This window comes from Triturus cristatus, chromosome 3_1 (genome assembly GCF_964204655.1).
Source record: "Triturus cristatus chromosome 3_1, aTriCri1.1, whole genome shotgun sequence".
NCBI classification, from domain to species: domain Eukaryota; kingdom Metazoa; phylum Chordata; class Amphibia; order Caudata; family Salamandridae; genus Triturus; species Triturus cristatus.
The window spans coordinates 38,926,939-38,941,995 of record NC_140583.1 but is presented as its reverse complement, the minus strand read 5'-3'; the positions used below and the strand labels follow the sequence as shown (position 1 = coordinate 38,941,995).

The following is a 15,057-nucleotide window of genomic DNA, read 5'->3' as shown; positions in this document are numbered from 1 at the left end:
GACGTGGGTCCCTTGACCACTTTGCCACTGGATTCAAGCTAGCCTGGCTGATGAGGGATGTTACACGAAACTGGTTCTAGGATGCTTGTCTCCGTCCAGGTAAGACCTGTCATGACAGTTTTGGCTGGACTGTTCCCAGGAGGCACAAGGTCCAGACCTATTTGCATATAGCTGGGTCTGAACTGAGGTGGCGAAGTGAGTTAAAGAACGATGAAGGATCTGTGTCTGGGTGCAAGTGTCTGAAAACTTTAAGCTGTCCGTCAATCATCTCTTAGTGTTTGCTTTGTTCGCCCCCAGTTGGCAGGTATGTCCAGACGTGGGTCCCTTGCTCACTTTGCCACTGAATTCAAGCTAACCGGGCTGATGAGGGATGTTACCCCAAAACAGATCCCAGGGTGCTTGTTTCCAGTCCAGGGAAGACCTGGCTTGGCAGTCTGGGATGGACTGTTCCCATGATGAACTTGGTTAAGACTGATTTGCATGTAGCTGGGTCTGAAGTGGGGTGGCGAAGTGAGCTAAAGAACAATGATGGATTCAACCCAGATCTATGACTGGGGGTGTATGTCTGAAAAGTTTCAGCTCTCCGACCATCATCTCCTTGTGTTTGCTTTGTTCGTCCTCAAAAGTTGTCATTGTATGCCTAGATGTGGGTCCCTTGACCACTTTGCCACTGGATTCAAGCTAGCCTGGCTGATGAGGGATATTACCCGAAACCGGTCCCAGGATGCTTGTTCCCGGTTCAGGGAAGACTGGCTTGGCAGTTCAGGCTGGACTGTTCCCATGAGGCACAGGGTCAAGACTGATTTACATATAGCTGAGTCTGAACTGGGTGGCGAAGTGAGCTAAAGAACGATGATGGATTCAACCCAGATCTGTGACTGGGGGTGAGTGTTTTAGAAGTTTCAGCTATCTGTCCATCATCTTCTTGTGTATGCTTTATTCATCCCAAGTTGGCAGGGTATTGCCTAGACTTGGGTCTCTTGCTCACATTGCCACTGGATTCAAGCTAGCCTGGCTGATGAGGGGTGTTACCTCGAAACCGGTCCCAGGATGCTTGTTTCTTGTCCAGAGAAGACCTGGCAGTTCAGGCTCGATTCTTCCAATGAGGCACAGCGTCGAAACTGATTTGCACATAGCTGGGTCTGAACTGGGGAGGCGAAGTGAGTTAAAGAACGATGGTGTATTCAACCCAGACTGGGGGTGAGTGTCTGAAAAGTTTCAGCTCTCTGTCCATCATCTCCTTGTGTTAGCTTTGTTTGCCTTAAATTGGCAGGGTATGCCCAGACGTGGGTTCCTTGCTCACATTGTCACTGGATTCAAACTAGCCTGGCTGATGAGGGTGTAACCCCAAAAACAGTCCCTGGATGCTTGGTTCCGGTCCAGGGAAGACCTGGCTTGGCAGTTCAGGCTGGACTGTTCCCATGAGGCACAGGGTCAGACTGATTTGGATAAAGCTGGGTCTGAACTGGGGTGGTGAAGTGAGTTGAAGAACAATGATGGATTCAACCCAGATCTGTGACTAGGGGTGAGTGTCTGAAAAGTTTCAGCTGTCCATCATTTCCTTGTGTTTGTGTTGTTGCTATGCCAGCCATAACATAATAACCACTGCCAACAAAGCCAACTTGAAGTGCAGTGACCCACTGCCTACATTGCCAAGCATTATAATGGCAACTAACACTGCCAGCTTGGACACAACATTGACTGTTAACACTGTCCCTCTGTGCATCCCACCCCTGCTGTAACCACCATCCCTGTCTTGTTTACACACTGTTAACACTTTGAGCCCTTTATGGTGCACCAAATGTTAATACTTCAAGCCCGATCTGTGTACCCAGTGCAATCACTACCACCCCTGAAAAACCGTGTACCCATTGGAAACATTGTCACTGCTGCACACCATACTACCTGCAAGCACTGCCACCCCTGTAGAGCTGTCAACCCACTGCTTACACTGTGATTCCTGCAGAGTTGTGTGCCCACTGCAAACACTGCCACTGCTGCAGAGCAGTGTGCCCACTGCAAACAGTCTACCCCTGCAGAGCTCTATATCAAATGCAAACATTACCACCTCTAAGGGGCTGTGTATCCATTACAAACACTGCCACTCCTGCAAATCTGTGTACCTACTGCAATGACAGACCCCTCTGCAGAGCTGTGTACCCACTGCAAATGCTGTCACTGCTGCACAGCGTACTCCATACAAATATTGCCATCCCTGCAGAACTGTCTACCCACTGGAAACACTGTCAACCCTGCACACTGTATATAGTGTTAATGGCAGCTCTGATTAGTATGTTAACTTCTGGCAACGTCATCACTGAGAAGTATACCTGCTATTAATGGTAGCTCTGGGCAGTGTTCCCACCATCAAAGTAGTGTACTTACTGCAAACACTGCAGATCTGGGTGCCCCCTGCAAATAGTCCCACCACTGAAGAGCTTTACACCTACTTTAAACACTACCAATCCTACAGGGCTGTGTATCCAATACATACACTGCCAGTCCTGCAGAGCTGTGTACACACTCAAAACACTACCACCTCTGCAGAGCTGTCTATTCACTGCAAACACTGCCAGCCTTGCAGCCTATGCCTACCCACTGCAAACATCGCCACCAGTGCAAAGCTGTCTACCTACTGCAAACACTACCACCCCTAGAGTTGTGTACGCACTGCAAACACTGCCACCACTGTAAAGCTCCATACCCACTCCATACAGGGCTGTGTATCCAATACATACACTGCCAGTCCTGCAGAGCTGTGTACACACTCAAAACACTACCACCTCTGCAGAGCTGTCTATTCACCGCAAACACTGCCAGCCTTGCAGACTATGCCTACCCACTGCAAACATCGCCACCAGTGCAAAGCTGTCTACCTACTGCAAACACTACCACCCCTAGAGTTGTGTACGCACTGCAAACACTGCCACCACTGTAAAGCTCCATACCCACTCCATACAGGGCTGTGTATCCAATACATACACTGCCAGTCCTGCAGAGCTGTGTACACACTCAAAACACTACCACTCCTGCAGAGCTGTGTGCCCACTGCAAACACTGCCATCACTGCAAAGCTGTGTACTCACAGCAAAAACTGCCAGCCCTGCAGAGCTGTGTACCCACTGTAAACACTCCCACCGCGCAGAGCTGTGTACCCACTGCAAACACTACCCCACCTGCAGAGCTGTGTACCCATTGCAAACACTGCCACCCCTGAAGAGCTGTTTATCCACTGCAAACACTGTCACCACTGCAGAGCTGTGTACCCACTGAAAACACTGCCACGCCTGCAGAGCTGTGTATCCACTTGAAACACTGCCACCCCTGCAGAGCTGTGTACCCACTGCAAACACTGCCACCCCCGCAGAGCTGTGTACCCACTGCAAACACTACCACTTCCGCAGACCTGTGTACTCACTGCAAACACTGCCACCCCTGCAGAGCGGTCTACTCACTACAAACACTGCCACCCCTGAAGGGCTGTTTATCCACTGCAAACACTGCCACCCCTGCAGAGTTGTGTAACCACTGCAAACACTGTCACCACTGCAGAGCTGTGTACCCACTGAAAACACTGCCACGCCTGCAGAGCTGTGTATCCACTTGAAACACTCCCACCCCGCAGAGCTGTGTACCCACTGCAAACACTACCACACCTGCAGAGCTGTGTACCCACTGCAAACACTGCCACCCCCGCACAGCTGTGTACCCACTGCAAACACTCTCACCACTGCAGAGCTGTGTACCCACTGCAAACACTACCACTCCTGCAGAGCTGTGTACCCACTGCAAACACTGCCACCCCTGCAGAGCGGTCTACTCACTTCAAACACTACCACCCCTGCAGAGCTGTGTACCCACTGCAAACACTGCCACCCCTGCAGAGCGTTCTACTCACTACAAACACAGCCCTGTGCAGCGTACCCACTGTTAATGCCAGCCCTGTGCAGTGTACCCCCTGTTAATGCCAGCCCTGTGCAGCGTACCCCCTGTTAATGCCAGGCCTGGGCGGCGTACCCCCTGTTAATGCCAGCCCTGTGTGGTGTACCCACTGTTAATGCCAGTCATGTGCAGTGTACCCACTGTTAATGCCAGCCCTGTGCAGTGTACCCACTCCTAATGCCAGCCCTGTGTAGTATACCCACTGTTAATGCCAGCCCGCAGCAGTACAACAGCTGCTGATGGCAATACACAGTTCCGCCAGCTTGGAACAGAATATGTGCTGTTGATGCCAGCACTGAGCAGTGTGCCCACTGTTAATTCCACAGTGTACCCACTGCTGTTGCTATGCCAGCCTTAACATGCATAGCCCCTGCCAGCACAGCCAGCTTGAGCAGTGCACTGACCCGCTGCCTACATTGCCAACCATAAGCACTATAATGGCACCTAACGATGCCAGCCTGGGCACAACACTGACTGCTAACACTTTCCACCTGTGCATCCACCCCAGCTGTAACCACCGTCCCTGCCTTACATACACACTGTTAACATGATGAGCCCTATAGAGTGCACCACATGTTAACACCTCAAGTCTGATCTGTGTTTCCACTTTAAACACTGCCACCACTGCAGAGCTGTGTACCCACTGTTAACACTGACACCCCTGCAGGTCTGTGTATCTATGGCAAATATTGCCAGCCCTGCAGAGCTGTGTACCCACTAAAAACACTGCCACCGCTACAGAGGTGTGTACAATCTGCCAACACTGCCACTGCTGTAGAGCTGTGTATGCATAGCCCACACTACCACTACTATAGAGCTGTGTGCCCACTGTCAACACTACCACCACAGCAGAGCTGTGTACCCACTGAAAACACTGTCACCTCTGCTGAGCTGTGTGCCCTCTGCAAACACTGTCATCACTGCAGAGCTGTGCACCCACTGTTAACACTGACACTGCTGCAGGGCTGTGTATCTGCGGCAAATACTGCCAGCACTACAGAGCTGTGTACCCACTAAAAACACTGCCACCACTACAGAGGTGTGTACCCTCTGCCAACACTGCCACTGCTGTAGAGCTGTGTATACATAGCCCACATAACCATCACTATAGAGCTGTGTACCCACTGCCAACACTACCACCACAGCAGAGCTGTGTACCCACTGAAAACACTGTCACCTCTGCTGAGCTGTGTGCCCTCTGCAAACACTGTCACCTCTGCTGAGCTGTGTGCCCTCTGCAAACACTGCCATCACTGCAGAGCTGTGCACCCACTGTTAACACTGACACCTCTACAGGTCTGTGTATCTATGGCAAATACTGCCAGCCCTGCAGAGCTGTGTACCCACTGAAGACACTGCCACCACCACAGAGGTATGTAAACACCGCCATCACTGCAGAGCTGTGCACCCATTGCAAACAGTATCACCCCTGCAGGTCTGTGTATCTATGGCAAATACTGCCAGCCCTGCAGAGCTGTGTACCAACTGAAGACACTGCCATCACCAGAGAGGTGTGTAACCACTGCCACCACTGCAGAGCTGTGTGCCCTCTACAAATACTACCACCCCTGCAGAGCTCTGTACCCACTGCCACCACTGCAGAGCTGTGTGCCCACTGCAAACACTGCCATCACTGCAGAGCTGTGCACCCACTGCAAACAGTGTCACCACTGCACAGTGGGTCCAGTGTTAATGGCAGCACTGAGCAGTATGTCCACTGTGGCACCTGTCACCACTGAGAAGCATACCTACTTTTAATGGAAGCCCTGGGCAGTGTACCCACTTTTAATGCCAAAACTTAGTCTACTCACAGTTCATGGCATCTCAAAGCAGTGTACCTACTGTGGAAGCCAGCCCTGAGTAGTATATCCACTGCTAATGCCAGGCCTGGGCAGTGTACCTGCTAGTAACTCCAGTCCTGAGCAGAATACCAACAGTTAACTGCACCCCAAAGCAATGTACTGTACCCGCTGTTGAAGCCACCCCTCAGGAGTATGCCAACTGGTAGTGCCAGACACTGTATTTCTAAAGCAGAACTCTTCCTAATATCACTGCTAGCACTGATAACACTGTCATCCCTGTGCAGTGTATCTGCTGTTGATGCCGGCTCTGTGCAGTGTACCTGCTGTTAATGCAGCTGTGTGCAGTACACCTGCTGTTGAAGCCGGCCCTGTGCAGTGTACCTGCTGTTAATGCCGGCCCTGTGCAGTGTACCAGCTGTTAATGCCAGCCCTGTACAGTGTATCTGCTGTTAATGCTGGCCCTGTGCAGTGTACCTGCTGTTAATGCCGGCCCTGTGCAGTGTACCTGCTGTTAATGCCGACCCTGTGCAGTGCACCAGCTGTTAATGCTAGCCTTGTGCAGTGCACCAGCTGTTAATGCCGGCCCTGTGCAGTGTACCTGCTGTTAATGCTAGCCTTGTGCAATGCACCAGCTGTTAATGCCGGCCCTGTGTAGTACACCTGCTGATGATGCCGGCCCTGTGCAGTGTACCTGCTGTTAAGGCCAGCCCTGTGCAGTGCACCAGTTGTTGATACCGGCCCTGTTCAGTGCACCAGCTTTTAATGCCGGCCCTGTGCAGTGTACCTGCTGTTAATGCCGGACCTGTGCAGTGCACCAGCTGTTAATGCCGGCCCTGTGCAGTGCACCAGCTGTTAATGCCGGCCCTGTGCAGTGCACCAGCTGTTAATACCAAAATTTAGCAGCATGCCCACAGTTAATGCCATCCTAGAGAAGAGTACCGTCTGTTGATGCCTGCACTGAATATCATACCAACTGTTGATGTCAGTATTGAGCACTTAGCAATTCAGAACAATATACTTACTGTAGTGTAGACACTGCATTTCTAGAGCAGTACAGTTCCTAATTTCACCCCCAGCACTGATAACACAGCTATCCCTGTGCAGAACACTCAATGAGAAAACCACCGAGGAGTGAGTGCCGAGCAGCATGACCACTGCATACACTGCCACCCCTGACCAGTGCACCCACGAACAACACTGTGAGCACAGAGCAGTGTGACCACTGCATACACTGCCACCCCTGACCAGTGCACCCACGAACAACACTGTGAGCACAGACTAGTGTGACCGATGCATACACTGCCATTCTTGAGCAATGCACCCACAAATAACACTGTGAGCACTGCATGCATTGCCAGGCTTGAGCAGTGCACCCACGAATAACACTGTGAGCACTGCATGCATTGCCAGGCTTGAGCAGTGCACCCATGGATAACCCTGTGAGCACCGAGCAGTGTGACCACTGCATACACTGCCACCCCTGACCAGTGCACCCACGAACAACACTGTGAGCACAGACCAGTGTGACCGATGCATACACTGCCATTCTTGAGCAATGCACCCACAAATAACACTGTGAGCACTGCATGCATTGCCAGGCTTGAGCAGTGCACCCATGGATAACACTGTGAGCACTGCATGCATTGCCAGGCTTGAGCAGTGCACCCATGGATAACCCTGTGAGCACCGAGCAGTGTGACCACTGCATACACTGCCACCCCTGACCAGTGCACCCACGAACAACACTGTGAGCACAGAGCAGTGTGACCGATGCATACACTGCCACCCCTGACCAGTGCACCCACGAACAACACTGTGAGCACAGAGCAGTGTGACCGATGCATACACTGCCAGCTCTCGGCAGAGGGAGGAACAGTATACCAGCTGTTGGTGCCGAATCGAAGCAATCTGCCAGCTGTTGAACCCAGCGCCGAGCAGTTTAACCCCCAGTTAATGCCAATCTGCAGCAGCTATTGAGGCCACAGCCAGGGCACTGCTAGTATCAGCCTGGAGCAGTGGAACTGCTGGTCGCGCCACCGTGCACCCGCTGTTAATGCCAGGGCTGAGCATTATACCCACTGTCACTGCCAGTGTGCACCCTCCGTTAATGCCAGCCCTCTGCAATATACCCACTGTTAATGGCACAGTATACCCGCTGTTAATGGCACTACTGAGCTGTGCGCCCACTGTTAATGCCACAGGGTATCCGCTGCCCATGCCACCGTTTACCACTCTAAATGGCAACAGTGAACTGTACACCCACCGTCAATGCCATCGTTTACCCACTTGGAGCAGTTTACCCGCTGTTAATGCCAGGGCTGAGCATTATACCCACTGTTACTGCCAGTGTGTACCCACCGTTAATGCCAGCCCTGTGCAATACACCCACTGTTAATACCAACGTATACCCACCGTCAATGGCAGCCCTTAGCAGTATACCCCCTGTTAATGCCACTGTGTACCCGCTGTTCATGCCATTGTATACCCACTATAAATACCAACACTGAAAGGTACACCCACCATAGTTTGACCGTTGGGAGCACTTTCCCCGCTGTTAATGCCAGCAGTGTGCCCACTGTCAATGCCAGCCCAGGGTAGTGTACGCCTGCTAATGACCCAGCATCGCCCCTGCTAATACCAGTCCAGGGTAGTGTACCCGCTGCTAATGCCCCAGCATAGCGCCTGTTAATGCCTGCCCTGGGCAGGGCAGCCACTGTTAATGCCCCAGCATCGCCCCTGTTAATGCCAGCACTGAGCAGCATGCCCACTGTAAATACCACCGTGAACCCACTGCAATGCCAGTCCAGGGTAGTGTACCCTCTGTTAGTGCCCCAGCATCGACCCTGTTAATGCCAGCCCTGAGCAGCATACCCCTTGTTAATGCCACAGTGGACCCACTGGCAATGCCAGCCCAGGGTAGTGTACCCTCTGTTAGTGCCCCAGCTAATGCCACAGTGGACCCACTGTCAATGCCAGTCCAGGGTAGTGTCCCTCCTGTTGGTGCCCCAGCATCGTCTTTTATTGCCAGCCCTGGGCAGCACACTTTTAATATCACAGTATACCGACTGATTATGCCCCAGCATCGCCCCTGTTAATGCCTGTCCAGGGTAGTATACCCGCTGTTACTGCCCCACCATCCCCATGTTAATGCCCGCCCTTGGCAGGGTGCCCCTTGATCACACCCTTAGCATTACGCGATGGAGCCGTGTTTCGCTCGTGCGTGTTTGTGTTTTTATTGTGTTCCGAGCCTGTGACTGCGGTTTCTGCTATTGGTGTCGACACATAAGCACTTACAGCCATCCCCTCCACCCCCATGCCACTCACGGGCATGTGTGCCACCCCCATACCTTGTCAGCTTCTGGGTAGCGCTGTTGGCGGCCTCTTCCGGGCCCGATGCATCGTCTTTCCACTCTCAACCTCCAGCAGCCGCCTCCATGTGCCACCGTCTGGCCGATGAGTCCCTGGCCGTAACCCTCAGCTGATGAGTCCCTGGCAGTGAGTCTCAGCCAATGAGTTCCTGGCAGTGACCCTCAGCTGATGAGTCCCTGGCAGCAAGCCTCAGCCGATGAGTCCCTAGCAGTGAGTCTCAGCCGATGAATCCCTGGCATTGAGTCTCAACCGATGATTCCCTGGCAGTGAGTCTCAGCCGATGAGTCCCTGGCAGCGAGCCCCAGCCGATAAATCCCTGGCAGTGAGTCTCAGCCGACGAATCCCTGGCATTGAGTCTCAGCCGATGAGTCACTTGCAATGAGTCTCAGCCGATGAGTCCCTGGGGGGAACCTGAACCGATAAGTCCCTGGCGGTGAGCCTGACCCGATGTCAGTGAGTCTGTTTCAGTGAGTCCTGAGGGCGAGCCCCTGGTAGTGAGTCTCCATAGGTGAGTCCAGAGCAGTGAGTGTCAGATGATGAGTCCCTGGCGGTGTGTCTCAGCCGATGAGTTCCTGGCTGGTCAGACTTTGGGGGTCCCTGGATGCTTGGTTCCGGTCCAGGGAAGACCTGGCTTGGCAGTTCAGGCTGGACTGTTCCCATGAGGCACAGGGTCAGACTGATTTGGATAAAGCTGGGTCTGAACTGGGGTGGTGAAGTGAGTTGAAGAACAATGATGGATTCAACCCAGATCTGTGACTAGGGGTGAGTGTCTGAAAAGTTTCAGCTGTCCATCATTTCCTTGTGTTTGTGTTGTTGCTATGCCAGCCATAACATAATAACCACTGCCAACAAAGCCAACTTGAAGTGCAGTGACCCACTGCCTACATTGCCAAGCATTATAATGGCAACTAACACTGCCAGCTTGGACACAACATTGACTGTTAACACTGTCCCTCTGTGCATCCCACCCCTGCTGTAACCACCATCCCTGTCTTGTTTACACACTGTTAACACTTTGAGCCCTTTATGGTGCACCAAATGTTAATACTTCAAGCCCGATCTGTGTACCCAGTGCAATCACTACCACCCCTGAAAAACCGTGTACCCATTGGAAACATTGTCACTGCTGCACACCATACTACCTGCAAGCACTGCCACCCCTGTAGAGCTGTCAACCCACTGCTTACACTGTGATTCCTGCAGAGTTGTGTGCCCACTGCAAAACTGCCACTGCTGCAGAGCAGTGTGCCCACTGCAAACAGTCTACCCCTGCAGAGCTCTATATCAAATGCAAACATTACCACCTCTAAGGGGCTGTGTATCCATTACAAACACTGCCACTCCTGCAAATCTGTGTACCTACTGCAATGACAGACCCCTCTGCAGAGCTGTGTACCCACTGCAAATGCTGTCACTGCTGCACAGCGTACTCCATACAAATATTGCCATCCCTGCAGAACTGTCTACCCACTGGAAACACTGTCAACCCTGCACACTGTATATAGTGTTAATGGCAGCTCTGATTAGTATGTTAACTTCTGGCAACGTCATCACTGAGAAGTATACCTGCTATTAATGGTAGCTCTGGGCAGTGTTCCCACCATCAAAGTAGTGTACTTACTGCAAACACTGCAGATCTGGGTGCCCCCTGCAAATAGTCCCACCACTGAAGAGCTTTACACCTACTTTAAACACTACCAATCCTACAGGGCTGTGTATCCAATACATACACTGCCAGTCCTGCAGAGCTGTGTACACACTCAAAACACTACCACCTCTGCAGAGCTGTCTATTCACTGCAAACACTGCCAGCCTTGCAGCCTATGCCTACCCACTGCAAACATCGCCACCAGTGCAAAGCTGTCTACCTACTGCAAACACTACCACCCCTAGAGTTGTGTACGCACTGCAAACACTGCCACCACTGTAAAGCTCCATACCCACTCCATACAGGGCTGTGTATCCAATACATACACTGCCAGTCCTGCAGAGCTGTGTACACACTCAAAACACTACCACCTCTGCAGAGCTGTCTATTCACCGCAAACACTGCCAGCCTTGCAGACTATGCCTACCCACTGCAAACATCGCCACCAGTGCAAAGCTGTCTACCTACTGCAAACACTACCACCCCTAGAGTTGTGTACGCACTGCAAACACTGCCACCACTGTAAAGCTCCATACCCACTCCATACAGGGCTGTGTATCCAATACATACACTGCCAGTCCTGCAGAGCTGTGTACACACTCAAAACACTACCACTCCTGCAGAGCTGTGTGCCCACTGCAAACACTGCCATCACTGCAAAGCTGTGTACTCACAGCAAAAACTGCCAGCCCTGCAGAGCTGTGTACCCACTGTAAACACTCCCACCGCGCAGAGCTGTGTACCCACTGCAAACACTACCCCACCTGCAGAGCTGTGTACCCATTGCAAACACTGCCACCCCTGAAGAGCTGTTTATCCACTGCAAACACTGTCACCACTGCAGAGCTGTGTACCCACTGAAAACACTGCCACGCCTGCAGAGCTGTGTATCCACTTGAAACACTGCCACCCCTGCAGAGCTGTGTACCCACTGCAAACACTGCCACCCCCGCAGAGCTGTGTACCCACTGCAAACACTACCACTTCCGCAGACCTGTGTACTCACTGCAAACACTGCCACCCCTGCAGAGCGGTCTACTCACTACAAACACTGCCACCCCTGAAGGGCTGTTTATCCACTGCAAACACTGCCACCCCTGCAGAGTTGTGTAACCACTGCAAACACTGTCACCACTGCAGAGCTGTGTACCCACTGAAAACACTGCCACGCCTGCAGAGCTGTGTATCCACTTGAAACACTCCCACCCCGCAGAGCTGTGTACCCACTGCAAACACTACCACACCTGCAGAGCTGTGTACCCACTGCAAACACTGCCACCCCCGCACAGCTGTGTACCCACTGCAAACACTCTCACCACTGCAGAGCTGTGTACCCACTGCAAACACTACCACTCCTGCAGAGCTGTGTACCCACTGCAAACACTGCCACCCCTGCAGAGCGGTCTACTCACTTCAAACACTACCACCCCTGCAGAGCTGTGTACCCACTGCAAACACTGCCACCCCTGCAGAGCGTTCTACTCACTACAAACACAGCCCTGTGCAGCGTACCCACTGTTAATGCCAGCCCTGTGCAGTGTACCCCCTGTTAATGCCAGCCCTGTGCAGCGTACCCCCTGTTAATGCCAGGCCTGGGCGGCGTACCCCCTGTTAATGCCAGCCCTGTGTGGTGTACCCACTGTTAATGCCAGTCATGTGCAGTGTACCCACTGTTAATGCCAGCCCTGTGCAGTGTACCCACTCCTAATGCCAGCCCTGTGTAGTATACCCACTGTTAATGCCAGCCCGCAGCAGTACAACAGCTGCTGATGGCAATACACAGTTCCGCCAGCTTGGAACAGAATATGTGCTGTTGATGCCAGCACTGAGCAGTGTGCCCACTGTTAATTCCACAGTGTACCCACTGCTGTTGCTATGCCAGCCTTAACATGCATAGCCCCTGCCAGCACAGCCAGCTTGAGCAGTGCACTGACCCGCTGCCTACATTGCCAACCATAAGCACTATAATGGCACCTAACGATGCCAGCCTGGGCACAACACTGACTGCTAACACTTTCCACCTGTGCATCCACCCCAGCTGTAACCACCGTCCCTGCCTTACATACACACTGTTAACATGATGAGCCCTATAGAGTGCACCACATGTTAACACCTCAAGTCTGATCTGTGTTTCCACTTTAAACACTGCCACCACTGCAGAGCTGTGTACCCACTGTTAACACTGACACCCCTGCAGGTCTGTGTATCTATGGCAAATATTGCCAGCCCTGCAGAGCTGTGTACCCACTAAAAACACTGCCACCGCTACAGAGGTGTGTACAATCTGCCAACACTGCCACTGCTGTAGAGCTGTGTATGCATAGCCCACACTACCACTACTATAGAGCTGTGTGCCCACTGTCAACACTACCACCACAGCAGAGCTGTGTACCCACTGAAAACACTGTCACCTCTGCTGAGCTGTGTGCCCTCTGCAAACACTGTCATCACTGCAGAGCTGTGCACCCACTGTTAACACTGACACTGCTGCAGGGCTGTGTATCTGCGGCAAATACTGCCAGCACTACAGAGCTGTGTACCCACTAAAAACACTGCCACCACTACAGAGGTGTGTACCCTCTGCCAACACTGCCACTGCTGTAGAGCTGTGTATACATAGCCCACATAACCATCACTATAGAGCTGTGTACCCACTGCCAACACTACCACCACAGCAGAGCTGTGTACCCACTGAAAACACTGTCACCTCTGCTGAGCTGTGTGCCCTCTGCAAACACTGTCACCTCTGCTGAGCTGTGTGCCCTCTGCAAACACTGCCATCACTGCAGAGCTGTGCACCCACTGTTAACACTGACACCTCTACAGGTCTGTGTATCTATGGCAAATACTGCCAGCCCTGCAGAGCTGTGTACCCACTGAAGACACTGCCACCACCACAGAGGTATGTAAACACCGCCATCACTGCAGAGCTGTGCACCCATTGCAAACAGTATCACCCCTGCAGGTCTGTGTATCTATGGCAAATACTGCCAGCCCTGCAGAGCTGTGTACCAACTGAAGACACTGCCATCACCAGAGAGGTGTGTAACCACTGCCACCACTGCAGAGCTGTGTGCCCTCTACAAATACTACCACCCCTGCAGAGCTCTGTACCCACTGCCACCACTGCAGAGCTGTGTGCCCACTGCAAACACTGCCATCACTGCAGAGCTGTGCACCCACTGCAAACAGTGTCACCACTGCACAGTGGGTCCAGTGTTAATGGCAGCACTGAGCAGTATGTCCACTGTGGCACCTGTCACCACTGAGAAGCATACCTACTTTTAATGGAAGCCCTGGGCAGTGTACCCACTTTTAATGCCAAAACTTAGTCTACTCACAGTTCATGGCATCTCAAAGCAGTGTACCTACTGTGGAAGCCAGCCCTGAGTAGTATATCCACTGCTAATGCCAGGCCTGGGCAGTGTACCTGCTAGTAACTCCAGTCCTGAGCAGAATACCAACAGTTAACTGCACCCCAAAGCAATGTACTGTACCCGCTGTTGAAGCCACCCCTCAGGAGTATGCCAACTGGTAGTGCCAGACACTGTATTTCTAAAGCAGAACTCTTCCTAATATCACTGCTAGCACTGATAACACTGTCATCCCTGTGCAGTGTATCTGCTGTTGATGCCGGCTCTGTGCAGTGTACCTGCTGTTAATGCAGCTGTGTGCAGTACACCTGCTGTTGAAGCCGGCCCTGTGCAGTGTACCTGCTGTTAATGCCGGCCCTGTGCAGTGTACCAGCTGTTAATGCCAGCCCTGTACAGTGTATCTGCTGTTAATGCTGGCCCTGTGCAGTGTACCTGCTGTTGATGCCGGCCCTGTGCAGTGTACCTGCTGTTAATGCCGACCCTGTGCAGTGCACCAGCTGTTAATGCTAGCCTTGTGCAGTGCACCAGCTGTTAATGCCGGCCCTGTGCAGTGTACCTGCTGTTAATGCTAGCCTTGTGCAATGCACCAGCTGTTAATGCCGGCCCTGTGTAGTACACCTGCTGATGATGCCGGCCCTGTGCAGTGTACCTGCTGTTAAGGCCAGCCCTGTGCAGTGCACCAGTTGTTGATACCGGCCCTGTTCAGTGCACCAGCTTTTAATGCCGGCCCTGTGCAGTGTACCTGCTGTTAATGCCGGACCTGTGCAGTGCACCAGCTGTTAATGCCGGCCCTGTGCAGTGCACCAGCTGTTAATGCCGGCCCTGTGCAGTGCACCAGCTGTTAATACCAAAATTTAGCAGCATGCCCACAGTTAATGCCATCCTAGAGAAGAGTACCGTCTGTTGATGCCTGCACTGAATA

The 15,057-nt window shown here is 52.5% G+C and overlaps 1 protein-coding gene across 1 annotated transcript in view; it reads right to left on the bottom strand.

Annotated features, from left to right (window-relative positions):
• CHST1 (carbohydrate sulfotransferase 1) overlaps positions 1-9,684 on the bottom strand; it is a 224,160-nt gene extending 214,476 nt beyond the window's left edge. The window contains exon 1 of the mRNA XM_085646716.1: positions 9,092-9,684. The gene's annotated coding sequence lies outside the window, so the exon portion shown is untranslated. The remainder of the gene's footprint in view (positions 1-9,091) is intronic.
• Between the last annotated feature and the right edge of the window lie 5,373 nt (positions 9,685-15,057).